The sequence below is a fragment of the Talpa europaea genome (genome assembly GCF_964194135.1).
Source record: "Talpa europaea genome assembly, chromosome: 11".
In the NCBI taxonomy this organism is placed as follows: Eukaryota; Metazoa; Chordata; class Mammalia; order Eulipotyphla; family Talpidae; genus Talpa; species Talpa europaea.
This window is the reverse complement of record NC_140078.1, coordinates 83,402,388-83,414,520: the sequence shown is the minus strand read 5'-3', so window position 1 is coordinate 83,414,520 and position 12,133 is coordinate 83,402,388. Positions and strand designations below refer to the sequence as shown.

General features: G+C 34.7%; 1 protein-coding gene across 6 annotated transcripts in view; it reads left to right on the top strand.

Moving 5' to 3' along the window:
* RBMS3 (RNA binding motif single stranded interacting protein 3) overlaps positions 1–12,133 on the top strand; it is a gene marked incomplete at both ends in the record, with an annotated part of 625,037 nt that overhangs the window by 508,189 nt on the left and 104,715 nt on the right. The window lies entirely within an intron of this gene.

The following is a 12,133-nucleotide window of genomic DNA, read 5'->3' as shown; positions in this document are numbered from 1 at the left end:
CAAACTGGAACTTGAAAGGTACTGGCTGAAACACTTACCCACAAAAATACGTCTCTGCAATTGTATAATAGTTATAAAATAAGGGGCTGATTACTGAAGAAAATGTTTTCAGTGAAATCAATAGTGAGAATTGAATGTTAGTGTTTCGAAAAAAAAAAAAAAAGCAAACAAAAATCGGATTTATTTCACTTTCCCCTTGACATGCTCTACTTGCCATGGAAGTATTTAAGCATGTGCCCAGAAGATTGGAAACGATTTGATATGTGTCCTACCTATGGGAATGTCAGTATAAAACATGGCATTTTCTGTTGGTCAAGGGAAAGAAAGAAAAGTTCCTACACATAGGGTTTTGCTTTTTCATAACAAGGAGAAATCTCTGAACAGTTAATTGTCCATTTACTCTCTTAAGAAAAAAAAAAAAACAGTAGAAAAGCAAGCTTGGAGATGCAGTGTCACTTGGGAATGGTTTCCTTCTGGTTATTTTTTGTCATGAGAAGACAAGGAAAAGGTGTCTGTCATTCTAAGAAATGTTTTATTCTTTGTGCAATAAAATGGAATTGCTTGAATGAGTTGAATAAATGCCATTCCGTACCAAGGCCGGAATTTCACAAGAGCTTTGTTCCGTATGTCTCTTCAAAGCACCTACTTCATCCATTTGTCATTGAAGAGGCATCCTCCTTAAGGCACCATTTTACACCTTCAGTATTGAGAGAACAGTTATTAGGAAAGAAAGGTGTCTGGAATCTTTCTTTAGCCATTTTCAGTTTCTATGACTGTTGTCTTTTTCGAGCATTTCTTGCAAGACTCAACACCACTTTTGAAGTGCATACTTATGTTTAAGTACTGTGTGATCATTATTGCATTACCTTAAAACATGAAAAACAGAATCACTATTGAGATCCAGAAGCTAATAAACAAAAGACAGAAGTTTTCAGTACTCTCAACTTCAGGAAGGCAGTTTATATTATGCTCAAAGACAGAAGGGAGAGAATGACCTATGGGTTTGCGACATGCAGTCTAGTGATAGTGGCTTTTCAAATTGCTTCCTCCCCTCCGAAGTAAAACCAGCTAATTTCTAAGAGTACTCAATATCACATCAACCCCATATCAAACATGCATAGCCTATAAAGACTCATTTGATATATTTTTTAAGTGGTTGAGTCTAAAACCAACAAGTATAGAGACTTCTGAGTCACAGACAATAACCAGAAAGCCTCAAAATAATCATGTAACTTAGCATTAATCTTGTCACTGTTGCTGCAGCGGCTGCTGATAGCTTCATAGTGCTGAGACTTAACCCCTTGTGCCATCAAGGGGGCCCTAAAATTAAATTTTATATGCCAGTAATTTGAATTCCTATATTTCATTGTTTCTAAGACATATAATTTTGTTGCTTTCCCATACTTCTGATATGGCTTCTTCTCTAATAATCAAAGGCATTATTATTACAGGACAGTTTACCTTTGCCCTGGTAGTCACCTGGGACACAGTCTCCATTCTCTGCTTAGGGTATTGACCATACTGTATGAATTGAAACTGTAGTCAAGGGAGTTTTGTGGGTCAAGTTCTTGAAGGAGGTTTATTTTTTTGTTGCCTTCTAATGTGTCGATTGAAGCTTGCACCTTTCCTTGAAGTCCATTGCTGTTGGTGGTTTTATTTTCATCTACTTTAGATTGAATGTGTAGCTCTTTGGCATCCTAACTTTATAAGCAGATCATCTAGATTTTGTTTTGCTTATTTGTTGGTTTGTTTTGCACACCTTTCAATCATTATTGCCTTTGATGAAAGGAAAGATGGTGATTTCAATGCTGCTGCTTCCAAGTTTGAGATAATAGCACAGATGGAGGGTAATGGTTACTTTCTATTTCTTGAAATTCAGGGGGGAAAATGATAATATGAAAAGATTTCTGATGAAATGCTTAAGATATAAAAATCAGAATTTGCAAGCATCTTACAACTATCATAAGCATGACAATAAATTAATTAAAATTTTAATTTATTATGTAAAGCTGTTTTCTTCAGGGTGACATTTTTATAAATTTACTTAACATAGTGAAATGCATTTCTTTACCAAAAAAATCTAATACTGAAAAATTTATATACATAAATTAGTGTAAATTACCATGGATTTAAAATGTAAATATAGTTTGTGGACATGTTTTTGCATAAGTGAAAAACAGTGATATTTTAAAGTCATTAACTGATTTCTTAAGTGGCAACCAAATCTCTGCAGAATGATCAGGGATTGTGGCTGTTTGGACTGTCTTTGCTGATTCTCTACAGTTTTTATTACTGTATTTCTTAAAGCAACAGTTCTCAAAGTCTTTGGTCTTTAGATTCTTTTATGCTCTTAAAAATTGTAATTATTAGCTCATTTAAAAATAACAATTTACCATCACATTTGTATGAAAAATAACTATATTTTTCAAGAAAATACAATTTTGTTTGAGAATAGTACCATTGAACATTATGGCAATTCACTTTAATGTCTAAATTAAAGATGGTCACACTGACACATCTGTTTCAGCATTCAACCTACTGTGACTTGCTGTTTAGTTTATGCATATGAAGAAAATCTAGCTTCATGTAGACATGTCTTTGAGAAAGGAAGAATCTTATGCCTTATGGATCTCCTAAGGATCTCAGAAGCCCTCTGGTATCCTTAGGCCACACTTTGAGAAACACTCTCTTAAAGAAACTTGAGCCAAGATGGCCTGACACTCAACTTCCAAATGCCAGAAGAGCCATGCAGCATGTTAAAGTATTACGATATATGTCTGGTAAATAGCCACTGGCATGAGGGTATCAGCACAATCACTGAGAACAGGTGAATCTATTGAAATACACTGCTGAGGGGAGCAGCGGGTGAGGCAGGAGAGGTCTACTGCACCGTTTGGGTCAGCTCCCTGGCTGGGATTGAACTCATGCTGCAGTGGCTGAAGATAGTTTCATAGTGCTGAGACGTTAACCCCTGTGCCATCAGGAAGGACCCCATACTCTTTTTTAACACAAATAAATGTTCATATTACTCTCATTAGTGCTCCACCAAATGATTGATCTGGAACGAGAAATGCTTCAAATTAGTCCTCCTGATTTCCACAAAATAGATTTCCAATAACTACCAAAGACATCAATTTTGTGTGGAGTCTATGCTCAAGTAATAAGAACAGGCGATCAAAAAACATTCAACTATCTTATAAACACAATTAGATCAAATCAAATGATAGATGCTTTCACTATGATAACAGTCTCTCAGATATTGAATTTGCTTTATGTTGACATTTGTTTGACTAGTATTTTGGTTTCTTTCATAATTTTCAAATATGAATTCATAGTTATAATTTCAATTCACAGAAAATGATGCCATTTCACCCAGTTTTCATGCTGGGCTATTTCCTTTAATTGTACAAATATTGTAAACAAATCATTTCTCACAAGCTCCAAAACTCTTATCTAGTATTCATAAAACCTTCCTAAACCTATACAAATTGAGGCAGTAAATGTCAGGGATAACAATTGTTTTGGGAATTGAATTACCAAGAAATAATATTTTGGCCATGGACACAAATAAGAAACATGGTAATCGCAAAAGAAGTAACTCAATAATGTACTCAGATGCTTAGTGAAAAAAATGCCAAAAATTTATTATAAAAACTAAAATTAGTAAAATGACACTTTTTTCCTTTATCTTATTTTCAGTTTTCTGCTACCAATTCAAAAGCAACAAATAAACAAATGTTTTCTCTCTAGTTGATGCTCTGAAGATATTTTTTCCTTACTATAGAAACATTTAACAAATTTGCCATCACATTATAGATATAAAAATGAATTAATAGAACTAATGTAGTGTTGTTAGCAAGCAACATGAATTCCCAGGAGTATTATATAATGTTGGAGAGAAAAATTTTGGTGGTGCATTCTACACATGCTAAGCTTTGAAATTTCATACATAGTCCTGACTTTAATATATTAAATTGAAAGAGGATGAGGTATTATATGTCAGAGACATTTTATTTAAGTACATTTTTTAATATTTCCCAGACACAGTCCTCTGGGGACAGGAGTTAGTAATGTTCTACACGATACCAGGTCTGTGCCATTCACATAAATGTATCCTAAAAGGTGCACATTGGCATAGTATAATGCCTAGGTCTAGCCTGGATATGTTAGCGTGAAACTCTTTAACATGTAATAAACATATATAGAGAACTTTAATTTTGTTTTAATTAGTAGATTCCATTAAAATGCATGCCCAAAATTCCTGTGTAGTGAAGTAATCATGAAATCTAAGGCTATCAGTTTTATCATAGCCAATTTAAACTAAATATTTTGTTATGATCTAAGTCCAGATAACATCTTGTCTATTTTTCAATCCTGAAAAGAAATAGTTTTCAGTGATGGATGAAAATTTCTTCTGTGCTGTAAACTTTTATAACATTTGTCCATTTACAGCTACTTTTAATAAAAATTCTCTTCAACACCAGTAAATGAATGAAGACCAGCAAAGATCATGTAGAGATTGGGCTTTCTCATGCTATTAAGCAGTCCTTAGCCAAGTTCAGTCAAAGTCGATAAACCTGATTCCAAACATCAAGCCTTCTCCCTGCTGTGCCTCCAAGCGTTAGGAGTAATAACTCTTTCTGGCTCAATCCATTTATGATTGAGACAAAGACTTTCATTTTTTATTTCTGAGTAGCAAGAAAGTCATACTCAATAGCACAATAGTCACATCCTGTATTTCCAATCTAGATAAATAAACATTTTCCGTGAGAGATTTGTCCTAATACTTGTTTGCTTGTGTGAATGCAGGTAAATGCATGTAGATTTGGCATCACAGTGATCAATTTCAGTGATCAGTGTCTTCATCACTCTCGCTGTCAGCACACTTGTTTTCATTAAGCATTTGATCTTTCCATAACCAATACTTCATGTGGCATCCCAAGAACACAGTGGTATACAAGGATGACCCTTGTCCCCATGTGTCCTATTGGCTTTCTTACTTTCTCAGGATACGACTACATTTTGCACAAACATTATATATATGTATATATATATGCACACATATATATATATTCTTTATATATATAAAACATTCTATATATATATATAAAACAGTCTTTATATATGTGGGCGTATATGTATATATATTACATTATTCTTCATTTTTGTACAATGATTTATCCTTACAGGTGTAGTAGAAACATTCTTTTTAAGAGGAGAATTTTGTTAGCAAGAGTATTTTTTTAAAGGCAGTGTTGAAGAAGCAGCAGCTTGAGCAAAATGCACCCAGTCTGTCAATAAGCACTTAGTGAGTATCCACTATGTGGGTGGCAGGAGAATGGACACTCTGGATACTATGTGAACACTCTGATGGGTACTCGAACCCTCTTGGAGCCTAAAATGGCAAAGACTGTCTCTGTAAACAAAGAGATTAAAAATGAAATAGAATACAGTTTAGTGTGGTTGTAATAAAATCACTGACTGTAACTGGTTTCATATAAATACAGTAGAGAAAGAAAACCAGTGATGAAATAATCAGCAAAAAACAACAGCCAAACAGCAGCCACAAATTCAATTCACATTTCGTCTTATTTGAAAATGACAACTATTTGTTTGTTTGAATGATTGATTGTGTGTTTATTTTTCAGGGTAAGTAACAGAAATTGATTTATATGCACTTACAAATCAGAAATTCTTGCCAAAGTTGGAAAACTCCAACTTATTGTTTCACTGGTAGTGGCTTTTATGCACTGGATGCTGAGTAGCATAGAGAGAATAATGCTTAGAGAAACAACTTGAACATTGGGTTATTACTGAAAAAATCTGAAGTCCTTCCCTATGCACCCATTGAGAACAACAATTCTGAATTTTTAAGAAATCATGTACTGACGTTTGTGCTGTGCCCCTATTTGTTTTGTTTGCTTCTCTTTATACTTTACTAGGCATTTTCCTTTAGTGGTTAAGGGAAGAAACTCTAGAATTTAAATCACAAATCCACAGCTTCTGAGCTGAATGGTAATGGGCAAGTTTTTAGTCTTTAAGTTTCAATTTCCTCATCAGTAGAATAAGAATGAGTAAAAGCACATATTTAGTGATTCGAAGGATTAAATTAAATTGTGAAGGAGAAGTACCGGACACACAGTTTCTGGTGTACCATAATTGTTTGTGAGGTAGCTATTATTATAACTACCGCTGTAATAACATCAACACAATTCAGGGTGTTTTGACTTGAAAGCCAGTTTGACTAGAATCTTTAATTTCTTGGTTTCCAAATTTAAGGCATGCCAATATTATGCCATGCCAACTTATTACCAAATGGGAGTTATTTTTCATGATGTAACATTTATTTAAAAGAAAATTTGCTGCCAATATAATTTTCCAGAAGAATTTTTGACTTATTTTATAAAATATAAAGCAAGTAGAAATTAATTTATTTTAGTGTTGGCCCACGTTTCATTAGTGTTTTTATAAGATCATATTCCAAATCATAAAGCATTATTTAACACTGAAATGTTAGCTGGTTTTCAGATTGGCAGCCAATTTTCTCTTGAAGGTCATGTAATCATGAAAGCTAGGAGTTGGCAAGGAGAGGGGGGCTTGAATGGAGAAGATGAAAAAAAAATTTAAAGAAAAATGTTAACTATTTCCAGATATCAAGGGAAATACTGAGCTACTATTGAAAACCGTTCAATGACATGGTTTCTTTAAAATAAAAGAAAATGATTTATTAACTTACCTATCTTGAAAATCATAACAATTTTGGATTCCAAAGGTTCATGTGCAGCCTTCATGGTATGGAAAGGGCTCCTCACACGCATTGTTTTCTAGTGTCCTGCAAAGCACTGAACTCTGACAGAAGAAAACATTCTCATGTTATTGTTGCTGATTTACTGGATTTAACATAATCTTTAAGCTTCCTTACCTAATCAATTTGAAGAGGGATACCAGATTTTTCTGAGTAAGGAATTTGAACCATTTCAGATAGTAGTACTAATGGCATTGATCAAATTTCCTATTTGGGGTCCAGTGATTCATACTCATAAAATGATCAGTTTGAAAAAGATACAATTGGTCCTCATTAAGTATGAACTCCATATTTGCAAATTAAACAACTTTAAAAAATGTATTTGTAGCACACAGTCGCACTCAAAGTACCATCATCATCATTCTCTGTTATGCAGAGCAGTGGAAAATTTGAGTCAACCAAAACTTTCACTTCCATATAAGGGTGAATTACATACTACATGACACTCTGTCATCTTGTTTCAGCTCTTTCACTGTAAGCCAGTGTCCTTCCCTGGGTTTATTTAGAGCTGCATTTTTCATACCTTTGTGCTTTTAGGTACAAATCCCTGTTTAAAATGGCCACTAAGTGTTGTGCTAAAGAGCTCTCTGGTGTTGCTCATCATAACAAACCTTTGATGTGCCTTATGGAGAAAATGTGGGCAGAAATAAAGATAAGCTTTGTTCAGACCTGACTTCTCCCCCTTTTGGCCATGAGCTCAATGTTAATTCATCAGTGGTATTTATTAAATAAGATATCTTCAGAGAGAAACACATAAATCACGGCTATATATTAATCAATAGGAGAAAGTGTGCTAACCAGAGACTTGTGGGATGTATTTACTCTAGGAGCAAAGATTCAGTGTTCATTAATTCAGTGTTCATAGAAATTTTGGCAAATAAAATTACTGTAAATAATAGGAATCAGCTATATCTTCTTTTATGATTGATATCAAATAGAGTCCAGTTGGTTGGTTAAGTTTTTGCCTCTCCTATGGATATCAGAGTCACATCAAAAGTAACTGTATCAATTCATGAACCAGTTTTAATAGATGTGTGGTAAAATCAGTTATGAATTGTTATGGATTTGAATAGTTTTTTATTCTACGCAACCTATAAATATAAAACTCTCTAAGGAATTTTTAAAAAGCCATGATCTGATTTTCATTAATTTAATGAGTCTTTGAGTAACCAGTTGGCTTATAATCATTTCATGGAAATCATGAAACATTTGACCCAATGTAAAGCTTCTCATAGCTTCCTTAACAAGAAAAAGTCCTCCTTAGCTTAACAATTGGATTATTTTCACTATCATTTAAAACATTTTGATTTATCCACCTATCTACTTATGAGACAAATTGACCCTTTACTTTAGGCACAAAAATAAATCACACTGACACTGATGTTAAATGAACACATGGAAAAATGTGGAAATGATGTTGAATACACTACTTAAAATATGGGAAGAGAGAACACCTTACCATTTGTTGGGAGAAAACCTCCCAACCAAATATTTTTGTTAATTTTTGAAAGCTTGGCTGTCATTGCCGTTACTTGTGCTACTATAAAACACATGCTAGGTAAGGAACACAAGCCACAACTCAACCAAATGACCCCTTGCCTTTAGTTGAATCTGCTCTGAATAGTGCATTCAATAACAAACTATTTAATCAGTCTTCAGTAACCATCTTTTTAATTGAGTAGGAGAAGAAATTGCCAAGAAGGCTCAGGGATATATAATTTCTATTAACCTCTGAGTTATAGTGACTGAAATTTAATTTTATAATACTGAACATAGAATTTTTTTTCAGAGGTACGGAATTGATGTAATGCTGCAATGAATGAGTCAGTAAAAATCAAACACTTTAAAAGACTGAAGCACAATTTCCTATGTTATAATTTATCTAAAGAATTAGTTGAACAATTTAGTATGTAGATTAGAGATACCTTTGATCACATTCCATGAAGGTAGAAATATCATCTATGTAGTTCATTGTTATTTCTTTTGTGAATACCACAGTAGTTGATTACTGACCATCTAATTCTTTTCTTGGACAAATACTTGGAAAATTTTAAACTGTATCTCCCAACATTGCCTGGTTCTGCAAATAGTCCTTTCAACCTTGAACTGAAGGACAGTCTACATATGTGATCTTGAAAAGAGCAATTAATGCATGCCAGCACTTGCATGTTAGTTTGTTAGCCAGCTCACCAGATGCAGTTTTATTTATTTCATATACTTTACCAGTTATTTAGAGGACTAACTCAAGGTGAAATACCCTTCCAGTCGCAAAAGAAATATCCCCATTGGCACAAGAACTTGAATTCTCAGTAATTCAGCATGAAATATTCTTTCTCAGTTTTGTTTTTATTTTAAGCTGCTTGAACCAACATACATTAACCTATGATTACTGAAGTTAAAAAATAAATCTTGTAAATTTCACTAATAGTTTAATTTTGATTATAATGTGATTGTTGGTTCTCTAATCTCTACTTTCAAAGGAGAGGATACGATAACATAGCTTACTGTTCTCGGGGCATGGTTAGTGGTAGAGAGTTTAAGATGGGCTTAAATTGGGGAGATTAAAGCAAACAATTCAAAGTAGGAAAGTCTGATGTCTGATCTCTGTGTTCCATGGATTCCTTTGGCCCATTCTCCCTGGATGAGGAAAATAAATCGGTTATCATGCAACTTGGAGATTTCTGGGGTTGGCTATTTTCTGGTTATCTCTTGATCTGTCACAGACTCAGAACCATCCCATTAATATTTAGGCAACAGTTACAATCTCCATGTCACATCAAGCTAAAGCTACAACCTCAAAGTGTGATCAACTAGCCTGATACTTGAGACTTTCACCTACCCAAATGCACAGTCTCACCTAGGTAGACACCTCAGCATTTGATATTTTCACCCTAATTACCATCTTATGATGGGGTTTAACAATATATATGCTACATCATTGATTCTAATAAACTTTCAATTAATGTTATTTTAAAGCCACTAAAAAGTTTGCAAAAACAATAAAATACCATCAATTATGTTCACTACAATTTCACAGATATTAAAATGTGAGAAAAATACTGTTTCAGAATCTATGAAGTTTGTTATTTAGATTGAGCCCTACCTATGTGAAATGTGCTAATGTTCTCTTGTCTCTTTTATGATTGTCAATCAAGACTTACTTTAACTTTGGTTCTAATGATGAACTAGAACTTTATTTTTCCCCAAGATTTTGAGATCTGTAGTTAGCTACGTCACAGAATGCTGTTAAAGTTTCCTTCTGCTTTCCTTGTAATCATGTTTTTTCTATTTAACCATAAGTTTTCTTAACTTTGTCTCTATTGCGATTTAAGGGAATTTTTTTTTTCCGTCTGACATGAATGCTTTAGTAAAAAGTCCTCATTATGATTCCATCGTGCATAAGTAAAAGCATGGTGCCCCTTAATGGTTTATTCCCCAAAACTCAAAGTTGAATTGTCTCTATTCTCTGCTTAGCTTTGCTAATTATTAAATATTAAATGTCCTACATTTCATTTGCTTGATATCCAACAAACTCTTGGAGAAAGGGTACCTCAGGTGTTTGAACTGCCTCTCGCTGCTCCTGTGGTCCTGCTGCAGGGGAACGGTCTGCAGGGGAGCGGTCTCTCAGGAATTCCAGTGAGCATCTTGCTTCCCCTAACTCTACTAACCAACCAAGGACTGAACCATTTTCTTGAAATGTTCAACTGAGTTGAGCTGAAGCTTTTAAAAAGGCATTTCTACTAATAAAACAAGGAAAACATTTAAATGTCCAAGTTTTATTTTCAAATACAAATTTAAAGACCAAGTTCAATAAATTTAAGTCATTTATGTACTTATTTACCAAACATTTATTGGGTCCCTACTGTGTTCCATATACTGTCCCAGGAAAAGGAGAGTCCATGATGGAAATGACCAAGAATCTAGCTGAGAGACATACTTGACAAAGCATAGGCATGTGGATGCCCAAGCTGGATCCCAGAGACAGTGCAAACGCTGCCACTAGTGTTCTATGGTGAAGGGGGTGGGGCATTGACTCTAAGGCTGGAAGAACAGAATTTCAATTTTTCCAAAGATAGTCAAGAAGAGAATTAATTTCCTCTCAAAACCCATAGCAGCAAATTCCAGAGCTACACTTTTGGGCAGGGTGAGTTTATGTCTGAATTTGTTGGATGATAAGATGTAGGTTGTGGTGGTCAGTAGGTGCTTGGGGACTTGGTCATGACATGCTCTGTGCCCAGGTTTTATCTTGAAGATAATATAGTGTCACTATAAGGAAGGATTGTGATGTGGTCAGATTTGTCGTTTGCAAGAGCAATTTTCAGTCCAATGATTTGGCTGATGGATTAGAAGGAAGTTGCAAATGCAGCAGAGGATAGTATTACCTAAGGATATTAGTAAACACCCAAACAAGAAAAACAAACAGACCATATATGAAACTTACTAATTTAATTTGCCACTATGATTCTGACATTCAGAATAAATACTTGAGTTTGAGACCAAGATTCAAGAGTGACTGGACATAAAATAATAGTTGGGATTAGAAAGTGAATGTAATCATGGTATAGAAGGAGACAGAAGGAGGGCATACCATGACCTTGATCTCTGGTGTCCCAAAGGCAGGTGGAGCAAAGAGAAACTGTTCTCTGAGACTAGGGTAGAGACTTAGAGAAGTCAAAGGGAAGGAGTTTTGAAAGAAGAAAAAAATCACTCATCATCTAATACAAGGAAATCAAATGTGATTTGGAACTAAAGAGTATTCCTCACATTCATTTTTCAAGCTTGTTGACCTCTTTTATAGGATAATGAATTAAGATAGTTCCTTCTTGCTTCATTTTCCTTCATGCAGTATAAACTCCTTTTTTGTAACCACTGGAGGTTTCCTTGTCTGTTCGTTGCATTTGTCCCTCATCTCTTCAGGAGAAGGGAGCATCCCTGCAGCAGGACAGAACCGCTTCTGTCTTATATTGCTCATTCTCTGCCAGAGAAACAAATCATTCAGTAGTCACATTGCCATGCCAGAGCCTTCCTGGTTAAACCCAGTGGCTGGTCTCTCATGGAGGACAGTAGCTCATTCTCTCAAAGCCCCTTTTCAGTAAGTGTTTCACAGCCTGACCTTGATTTTGCCCTGAGCCGATTGTTTCCCAGAACTAGTTCCTCCCCTAAGTAGGATTCAAAGCCCTCTTTGGCTATTGACTATTTTGTCATAATCTGGTCATTATGATTGGTTCCTCTGAATATCTTGGATGTCCACACTTCAGTTATCACTTAGGAAAATCTCAGCTTCTCAATCAGTGTGACCATTGAGATTTAAGATATCTCATTAGACCC